Genomic DNA, 11177 nt, shown 5'->3' with positions numbered 1-11177 from the left:
ATAAACAACAAAAACCCTCAGCAGTGAAGCTATGAACGACTTGGTGTTTTCAGCCACACATGGAAATGACATCTGCTATTTCTTCCTCCATTATGTGTGACATCTCCCTAGATGGTGGCTCCCTGAGGAAAGAAATGATGACTAATCCTTCACTGTCCATATGGACCCACATTTGTTTCTAGGCCTAGAGCTCTCAGTGTTCAATGCTTGAATCAAGAAAAGGAACAATGGCTATTCAAATAGTTCAAGTTACAAGTGTTTACACAGCTGCAGAAGAAAACTTCGCTTTTGTCCACTCCTCAGATGGCGGACATCTTGACTGGCTACGTAAGGCTGGGTTACCAAGGAAGCAATTAAATTCTTGCCAATGTCATCAAAATTTTTATTTACGAGTTGGTTCTGGTGAAAATACAGGGCGATTTTCCATTTTTGTCCAGAGAAACAGTAATTCCACTCAAACGTTTATTAAACATGATTAGCCTCCAGTCCCTCTTGGGGTATGGAATCTCCTGACACATATGAAAACACTGATTGCTAATTGATTTTCTGGGCAAGTTTCAGCCTGGACTGTCATCACCTAAACCCTGGTGTCAGGGACATATAGGTAGAGTGCATTCAAGAAGGGGTGGCCAGCAGTACATTACACATGTGGGAAACATATACACAGACTTTTCTAACCCCCATGATTGGCCATTGTCATCACCACCATCATCATCATCATCACCATCCTTCTCCACCTTCTTGTCTTCCTTCTCCTCCTCCTCTTCTCTTTGTTTTGTCCCTGCATGGTCTTGTGGTGTAGCCATGCAGGCTTTGAGCTTCCAATCATCCTGAGTGCTGCATGTTATGTGTTACCATGTCTGAATGCTTTTCTGTTTAAGGATGAATTGGCATCAGAACTTTCAGTGAAACCAAGTGCTTAGCGGGATGATTTCTCTTCGGTAAACTCCGTTTACCTCCTCAGCTTGAAGATGCTAACCTCCAATTCCATTCATGTTGGGTTCCAAAGCCAGTTTTCAATTTGTAATAAATGCTGTGCCCTTTCTTTGAAAACACTTAAGCCAGCTGAAATATGAACACAGGCGCACTGGTGACCACAAAATTAATAAGTCTGAGATCCTCTGCAGACTCATTTATCCCAGCTCTTGAATTTTCACATTGCAATCTAATAATTGCAACAGGACTGAAGTGCCTGAAGTTTAGCTAGGAGATAAGTTTAGCTAGGTGCAACACCGCAAAACCTTCACCAAAACCAATCAGATAAAAATACAGGGGAGTTGGTTTTCCAAGAATAAAGGCCACTCTTAGTCTCCTGGAGTCATAAACTATACACCGCCTTTCACAGACTAGATTGAGGTAGTGCCACTCAAAGGACATGAGTGTTCCAAGCTGTCTCCTCTGCAGGAGGAAGAACTATAAGAAATCCCTCCATTTCTTTTTCTTAGCTCATAGCAACTGATTTTCAGCGAGCTTTGGTTAATAGTTGTGGAGATAAGTTTAGCTTCAGGCCTCTCAATTAGGAAAGCTCTCATTGCCAAACAGTGGGAAGAGAGAGGTGGGGATACAGAGGATTGGTGAGCAACTGCTCAGTGCAGCTGATCCTGCCCATGCTCAAAGCAAGGAGTAATTAAGAGATGTGCAGACATGTGAAGAGCAGACACTCCTGCAACAGTCACAGATGCCCAGCTTCCTCCTGCCTGGAGAATGAACGGAGCCCAAGCTTCTCCCAGCTACAAAGTCTCGATTCTAAAAATTCTATGTTTTTACTGAGTAAATATTTCTACAATGTCTAAAAATATTGGACTATATCTTTCTTATTTAAATAGTATACATATAGTAATATTCAAATATATCATTTTCTGTTTTTGAGTTTCTGTAATCAAATTACTAGCAGGGAGTGTTATAATGTCTGGAAACCTGGTGTTTGTATGAATAAAAGAGATGTTGTGCAGAAATAAGTTTATAGTACAGGTGAATGAAGCATGGCAGAAACAATGGCAATGCCATCGGCTCCACCCAGAAAGAAAAAGTGCCACACAGAGAATGAGGCTGGTAGCCAGGGAAGCTTTCCCCTGACACAGGAATGCCCACTGTTGGTTACAAAGCGGTCCATATGCATGATTTAGTGAATCATATAAGGGTAGCAAAAAAAAAAATGCTTGCAAAGGATTATTAAAAATAGAACACATTATATTTGGCATATTTATATTTGCACACAAAAAAGGGACACTGCTTTATGTAGAATATATAAGCAACAAAACCAAACTCACTCTATGAGCCAGAAAAGGATTTAAATACAAAACTCTAAGAATTGTGGCTTTTAATGACATCATGAAACTTATTTGTATGTTATTTAAAGTGTCTCCATCTTCGTTTCTCCATAAAATACACCTGCTTGTATACAGAATATTGTCCAGACTTGAATTCTATCAATAATTACTGCCTGGTTAGGCAGAGGTCTTTGAGAACAAGAATCATAATTTATCTTTTCTTTTCTAGAACCTGACACTGTAGTTTGGTTCAACTTGATGCATATTGACTAAGTTGGCAAAGTAAGCATGCTTTCATTAGCTAAGTATATGAAGACAGATGTGATAAAAGCTAGAGCCATGGACTAGAGAGATGGCACATCAGTTAAAAGTACTGACTGTTCTTCCAGAGGTCCTGAGTTCAATTCCCAGCAACCACATGGTGGCTCACAACCATCTGTAATGGGATCTGTTGCCCTCTTCTGGCATGTCTGAAGACAGAGACCATGTACTCATATACATACAATAAATAATAAACAAATTCTAAAAACAAATAAATAAATAAAGAGGTAGAGCCACCCCTCGAGGAATTCAAGCTAGTAACTGATTGCTAGAGTAGGACAGTTACCATGGTAAATTACAAATGCTGGAGGCGACTGACAGTCAATGGTGAGAGGACCAATGGTGAATGGCCAAGCTCCTCTTTCTTCAGTCCTGCCTGTCAGACAGCACGACTGAGCGCTTCCACCCTTCTAGAACACAGTGCAAAACCAGTGTATCCACATTCTTCATTATTGACGATTCTAGCCATTACCACTAAATTAATCAGCCATCAAATGCTACCCGTGATTGGAGATACAGTATGATCCAGTTGTCTGTCTTGTGTTTCACTCACTCCAAAATTGCCATTAAGCAAAATTGATAAACAAAACTAATAAAACCAAGGTAAGCGTTTTTGCTGAAAGGAGATACAGGGCTGTTTGTAGACACCTTTAGCCAGGTTTACACTGAGAATCGGGAACAAAAAGCAGAGTGAAAGGATTTGAAAAGCTGTGCTTCGGCCGCAAGAGACGTTCACTTGAAGTACCCTAGAGAGATGGGGTTGCTGACAGATCGGCTCCTCTGAAAGGAATTTGCTGCTGGCGAGTCTGTAGAAGCTGAAGGTGAAGCTGATTGTAGAGCACTTACATAGCTTGTGCGAGCCTCTGGATTCAACCCACAGCACCAACAGTTAAGTAAAATCAACAATCTTCGGAAGGAAGGTAGCGGCAATGTGTGGAGCTGGGAGGTGAAGCCAGAGCTACAGTGAAACCTCGAGAGGGTTTGAGATAGCAGGAACATCCGTAATGTCTCAGGAAAAACTTCAGGCAAAAAGCAGAACTAGTCCCCCACCCCCAAAAGGGGCGTGGCTATACAGGTTGTAACCATCAAGTCCACAGGGTGTGGCCGCGCAGACTATGACCTTTAAGGCCGTGGGGTGTGGCAACAAACATCTGTGGTGCATGTCACAGCACTCAGTACCACAGACACTGAAAATGGAGCTGCTGGCTGTTTGGCCTTTGCTGATCCAATTATTCTGTGCTGCTTTGCCCCTCCTCCTTGTTGGAATAAGAATCCATACCCTTCCACATTTCTATGACCTGGAGATGCCTATTTTTGTTGTTGTTTAGATGGGAATTTACAGCTAAGCATTCACATTGACTCTTAGAAGAGACTTTGAACTTGGACTTTTGGGAAAAGAAACTCTTAAGACTTAGGAGACTCTTGAACATGTATTAAATGTGTTTTGCATTGTGGGTTAAACATAAATGTTTGGGGCAGTGGAATGTATGTTACAACTTATACACGAGTTACCACCACAGGCCCACAGGCTCATGTGGGCGTGACTTGACTCCTAGCTGAGGTAACTTTTGAGAGAGAGGTGGTTGGAACGTGGAAGACTCATGAATGGATCCACTAATGAGTTCATAGATGAATCGCCATTAGGAGGAGGTTTGTAGTGGGGGAGGGGTCACTGGGAATATGTCTCTGAAAGATGCATCTCATCGATTTTTGCTTCCTGGCCACCATGAAGTTAGAGTTCTCCTATATTACACTCCCACTCCCTCTTAGTTCTTCTCACCACAGGCCACAAAACCACAGAGGCAGCTGATTATGAACTGAATCTTCTCAATCCATAAGCCCTTCCTCTTAACGTGTTTTCTCCAAAGTTTTATAATAGTGATGGAAGGGGCTAAGATACATATCTTTGTATGCACAAACACAAAAATCTGCTTTCATAATCAAGATGATAATCCTTAAGACAAACTCCACATGTTCCCAAGGACCAGGCACCACGTGTTATCACCGCCTTCTTACAGGAAAGTGAGTGATTTGTCCACATACATCCAATTCATAATCAAATGACTTAAAATAGACTACACTGGTGATTTTCCAGTTAATGCATGGGAGAATCAAATTTAAATGAGAAAAAATATTCATTGTGAGGCAGATTAATTTGAGAGTAATTATCGCACCATCCCGGATATTCTTCGGTTGGTAAATGGATAAACAAATGGACAATGTGGACACATAATATTAATAGAATAGGATGCATCAGCAGAAGTAAATGAATTATGAAGTAATAAGAATCTGTGGAAGAAAGGGACATGCATATTGCTGAGTGAGAAGCTGATCCAAAGAGACCATGTACCTTGAGGCTCCCAAACAATAAGATGGTCTGTAAATAACAAAAATACAGGGGATGTTAAAGTTCCTAATTCTCAGGGTTCTCAGGTAGAATGAGAAGATGAAAAATGTGAAACACATCATGTTTTCAAGGTGGAGAAATACTCTATCTGAAACTGTAGTCATGGATACATGTTATTACACATTTGTCAAAAACAGAGCAACCAAAACTATGGGCTCACCAAAAAGTGTATTGATGCTGGCTCAGTGGTACTAAAAGACGGTGCCTCTCCAATTCGAGATGTTAATAATGGGGAAGTCAGGTGTCCGGGAGAGTGTTTATAGGAATTGTCTGTTCTTTTTAGTCAACTTTGACTTCTGCCTCCTCCCCTTTCTTGTTCTTCTTTAGACCATAGTTTCACCCTGTAGCACTAGCTGATCTAGAAAGTGAATTGTTCCTCCCTCTGCTTCCGAAGCGCTGGAATGGCAGGGCTGTGTGGCATCACGTCTTGTTGAACTATTCTATCAGCTGACCAGTTCTCAAGATAGAATTTTCACAGTAAAACCTGTCTCTACCGTGAGGGAAGCAAAGTTCCAGCATTCTGTTGCTAAGTTGCCAGTAACACCATTTTCATGCTACATTGTTTCCAGCCTCTTGAAGAGTAGGCCGGTGACTGAGAATTGCCCTGAAAGGCCCATAGCTTTCAATGCTTTGCTGCCAGTGGTTTGGAACTGCTTGATAAGGATTAGGGGGTGTGGTTTTGGTAGAGGAAGTGTGTCACTGAGTGTGGGCTATGGGGTTTCAAAAGCCAGCATGCTCAGTCTCACTCTATACATCCTGCCTGTGAATAATATGTAAACTCTCAGCTACTGCTCCAGGGCCACATATCTACCATGTTCTCGGAACTGATTCTTTAAAACAGTAAGCAAGCCCCTGATGAAATGATTTTCTTTATACGCTCCATTGGTCTCCATAGTATCTCCTCACAGCAACAGGAAAGTAACCAGAATAGTACCTGGTAGGACATTGTGATTCACCTGTATCCAAACAGTATTACATGTGGGAGCACCTCTAGGTATCTACAAATCTCGAATAGATGAGCAAGCATTGTGCTGTGGACAAGTTGACATGCAGCCTTCAATGATTAAAATTCAAAATATCTTTCTTTAAAAAAAAATCAACTCACGTTTCTCTTATATGCAGACTATCCATGTGGCAAGTGTGATATTTCTTAGGTGACTAAAAACAAAACAAACCTTGGTGTTGCGGCTACAAAGTTTTATTCGGGAACGAAGAAGCAAAGAAGCAATTTAAGATCCAGTCTCCTGGGTACATTCTCATTGAGTCTATTCCCCTTTGCTTTCATTCACTGGTAAGACAGTCTAAGTCTCTACAGCCTGGCCCTGTGGAGGATGGTGTGGCCCAGTTACAAGGCCTTGCTGTCTTCTCTTCTTGCCCTGGCACTGTAACCTGCTTCCTTTGTGTTTGCAAAACCAGAGGCCAGGGGTCAGGTTGATCAGGACATACCCTGTGTTCTACTCTTTCCATCTTCAAACTTCCTCTTGGACCAGCAGCTCACCTACTGCCTTCTGTGGGACAATGGGGGGGTGTTCTATGCTTTGCTGTGTAACATTTGTCTGCTCTTGTCCCTGAAATGCTTGGTGACTCTCCATTTCTACCCACACAGACCTCAGGCCCAAGATTTGTGTGTTGGCTCTTATCTCTGCAGAGAGCTCTCTTTAGAGCATCAACAGAGGTGCTTTCTGTTAAAATGTTACCTCTTCAGCTTGTCAGTCATTACCACCTTTGATTTTAATGTATTTCTTTACCTTGGCTTTATTTATTTTTAAGGTTTATTTCTATGAGTACATTGTGGCTGACCTCCCACACACCAGAAGAGGGCATCAGATCCCATTGCAGATGGTTGTGAGCACCATGTAGTTGCTGGGAATTGAACTCAGGACCTCTAGAAGAGCAGTCAGTGCTCTTACCCTCTGAGCCATCTCTCCACCCCCACCTTGGGCTTTTTAAAACCACCCTTTTCTCCCTCCCTGTCTTACTCTTTCCTTCCCTTAATTTTCCTTTCCTTAATTTTGGTTTTGAACTCCACACAATGTACAATCATTAGGAAAAGAGTCTCAATAAGGGGTTGTCTAGACCAAGTCGGCTTGTGAACATGTTCAGGGACGAGTGTCTTGAGTGTAGCTAATTGATGTAGGAGGCCCCAGCATAAAAGAAGGCATCACCATTTCATGAACTTGGCCCTGGACTGCATGTACAGAAAAGTACAGCAAAATAAGTCTGAAAAGACTCAAAACCAAAACTTAGAGAATTCGTGTAAGTCATAGAAGAAATATGCCAGGACACAGGTGCCATCACCAGTACCAAATGCTGTGTGTGGACAGTAAGGTTAGGTATGAGAACTCCCTCCCAGTTCCTGTAATGAGAGGTTTAGAGCAGTGGCTCTCAACCTTCCTCAACCACTGTGGGTCTGTTGTGGCTGCTAAGCAGACAGGTACATATGGGGTTTCTATCAGTCATTCACGCAAACAATGTCAAACCTGCATCCATCCTGAGGAGTGGGCAAGAGTAATTGGTGCACAGGAGCAGGAATCCTGCAGGAGACTCTGGGTGGTACAAGGCAACAGAACTCTGTGGGACAGTAACCAGACATGTGACACTCACTTCAGCTCATTAACCCTTAACTTCAGTAACCCTTTAATACAGCTCCTCATGTTGTGGTGAACCCTAATCATAAAATTTTCTTTGCTATTTCATAAATGTAGCTTTGCTACTGTTATGAATTGTAAATATCTGATATGCAGGATATCTGATATGTGATCCCTGCAAAAGGTCCTTTGACACCCCCCCCCAAAGATGTCACACCCTCAGGTTAAGAACCACTTGTTTAGATTATAAACCCCATAGGACATAAAGCAACCTGGGAAGAGAGTCTCCATGAGAGACTGTCTAGCTCAACTGGCCTAAGACTGTTAAAGCAAATGTGGCAGAATAGATTCAGATGGGACAGCTTCACGGTGAGAAGCAGAGAGTGACTGTGAGTAAGAGAACTTATGGTGTGGTGACTCCTGCACACAGCCAAGGAGACCTCAGAGGCTTGAGTAGAGTGGAAAAGATTTTTCTTCCTTTTTAAATAACATTGTTACTAAGAAAGCCAGTGCCTAGTCATGCTTAATATATCACCCACTCTTCCCTCTCCACCTATTTTTGAATTGGAATCAATGAAACTGGTCATAATTTAAATTGCTACCCACCAGTAATCATGCCTACCTACTGCAAGGCAATAAAAATCCAATTATAGCCATCATGGAAGTTCTTCAAAGTAAATAATCAGCAGACTCCATTCACGGGTAAAAAAAAATAATAATAAACAACTAGGGATGTTTCTTTCCTCCAGCCATACAGTCGGATTAAATGCATGTCAGGTGATGCTTCGTAATAAGTTTTATTCAAAACAACCGGAAAGCAAACATTTCCATTAGGAAACTGCAGAGCTGTGTACCGAGTGGTACACCTCCACTCACTCTGAGTGCCCTGCTTCTCAGAACGTGCCTGCTCCTGCAGATAGTGTTCCCACAGAGGCAGTTCCGTTAAAATGGGGACATACCACATTAATTCACAGAAACATGAACAGCTGTGAGGCCAGGAAAGACTCAGGAAGAAACTGAAGAACCACGTGTTCATTTTTGCTTCCGACCTCTGGGCCCCAAACCACCCACTGTGGGTTTGTTGTGGCGGCTAAGCAGACAGGTACATATGGGGTTTCTATCAGTCATTCAAGCAATGTCAAACCTGCTTCCATCCTGAGGAGTGGGCAAGAGTAATTGGTGCACAGGAGCAGGAATCCTGCAGGAGACTCTGGGTGGTACAAGGCAACAGAACTCTGTGGGACAGTAACCAGACATGTGACACTCACTTCAGGTGTGAGAAGCACCGGTGAGAAACCTAAGGAACCTCAGGCACTGTCATAGGATGAGGACTCCAGATTGGAGGAAAGGTTCTGCCTGGGCTGCTTTTAAGTTCAGGAGTGTGTGGGCTTAGCTGTAGACAGAAATGAGCCTGGTTCCCAGAAGAGAAAAGAAGAGGATTTAAAAGCCTGGCCCCTGCCTCACCATTACTACCCCAAACATGCATAGTTTAATCACTAAGCCAGCAGCCCTGGGTCAATGGAAAGGCCATTTGGGCAGTGTTAACCCTTGCAGAACTTGACTAACTCTATAGCCCCATCTGCTGGCAGAGATGGGAAATAGTTAACATATTGCTCACCTTTGGTCAAAGTCCTAAGACCTATTTGGAGCTGAGTCAACCAGGAATAGGAGGTTTAACATTCATGACTAAAAGGAACATCACAACATGTGCTGGAAAGAGCCAAGCATTGCATGCAGCAGCAGGTAGGAATAGGCAAATTGCTCTTTAATTTATTATTTTGTGTATGTATGTGCCGTGTGTGTTTGTGTGTGTGTGTGCATGCGTGCGTGTGTGTGTGTGTGTGTGTGTGTGTGTGTGTGTGTGTGTGTGTGTGTGTGTGGACTCATAGATTCCCATATGTGGCCATGTCTGGAGAGGTCAGAGGTAAATGCCTGGGTTTTTCAGTTGCTTGTCATTTCTGTTTTTTGAGACAGTGTCTCTCACTGAACCTGGAACTCACTGATTCAGCTAGACTGGCTTGTCTGGGAGTCCCAAGTGTTCTCCTATCTCACCTCCCCATCTCTATCTAGTTCTGGGATTACAGATGCACCGCAGCACATCTGGTGTTGGTCCATGGGGATTAAACTCAATCCATCATGATTGCAAGGTAAGCACTTCTAGTAAAGCTACCCAAACTGTTTCTTTTTCACAACCCAAGAAGAGACTTAAAAAAATCTACTCAATCTATCAAAATTGACAAATTCTACCATACTTCCAAACGTGTGCCAGGTATCCTGTGACAACTGAGTGTACCATTGAAACACTGTGTGTGTGTGTGTGTGTGTGTGTGTGTGTAGTGTAGTGTAGGAAAGAACAGTTCAAGGAAGCTCTGTGCATTTTTCTCTGCAATTCAATATGCTGATGTGTACACACACACACAAAATCTTACTACAAACAATCAATCTTACTATAAACAATCAAGAGAAGCCCCTGATGTTTACTGAAATGAGACAGAACTGGCTTTGCCATATTTCCTTATCTATCTATTGTTCAAAGAATCAGATAACTTATAAACCTCACTAAAACTGAATTCAGAAAAACAAATCCTATTTGTCTCTATTAGGCAACATTCCCTTATGATAATGCTACCTAACACATAACCCCCGCCTCAGTGGCTCCAGACAACAGATACTCCTCTCTCCCTGTAAAAGCCTGCAGGTTGGCCAGTGTGGGTCTACAGCATGCTGTGGGCCAAGCTCGGGGACAGGTTTGCTTTATGTGCTTCTTATCACAGGGTCAGCAACCTCCCTGAGTCCTCTCCCATCTCACAGGGCCAGCAGCCTCCCTGAGTCCTCTCCCATCTCATAGGGCCAGCAGCCTCCCTGAGTCCTCTCCCATCTCACAGGACCAGCAGCCTCCCTGAGTCCTCTCCCATCTCATAGGGCCAGCAGCCTCCCTGAGTCCTCTCCCATCTAGATGGCAGAAGGACAAAAGAAAACACCCAGCTATGCGAGCACATCGGGAATCTCAGTTGTTCACAGAACATCTGTGAACGACTTCTCAGCCAAGCCATGTCACAGCACCAGATCTGAAGTCGGAGGGGTGGGGCTGTACACACACCCAGTCTCCTGGGAGCCTACACCAAGGCTGAGAATGGATAGTACCACTGCACAGCTAGTGTGAAGCAGAGCAGCTTGTCAGGAACTGGCAAGTCTTCTCAAGCACTGAGGATTAGCACTGAGCACCCTGCCTTACTGCCAGGTTTCTAGGAACTTTGAATATATGGTTTCTACAAACACAGCTGTGTGCCTGCTAGCTGGCACATTCAGCTTTCCTAATGGGCTGCATAACTCATCAAAGGAATATGTCTAAAATCTTCGTCTTTTAGTTGACTGAACTACAATATAAAATTATTCCTCTGACTTTTATTAAGAGATTTTATTGAGCTAATAAAACTAATCATATATGTCAAGCAGACATTTATATATCACCTAGTTGCCAACCTAAGAGGTAACAGAGTTCCCGAAACAAGCTTTGGGGCCATTACAATACGCTAGGCAAAGCAGAGGTAGTCCCACCACCGTATCTAATTGAGACATTATTTAAATGAT

The sequence above is a fragment of the Mus pahari genome, chromosome 13 (genome assembly GCF_900095145.1).
Source record: "Mus pahari chromosome 13, PAHARI_EIJ_v1.1, whole genome shotgun sequence".
Classification (NCBI taxonomy): domain Eukaryota; kingdom Metazoa; phylum Chordata; class Mammalia; order Rodentia; family Muridae; genus Mus; species Mus pahari.
The sequence above is the reverse complement of the archived record's forward strand: the minus strand, read 5'-3'. Positions refer to the sequence as shown.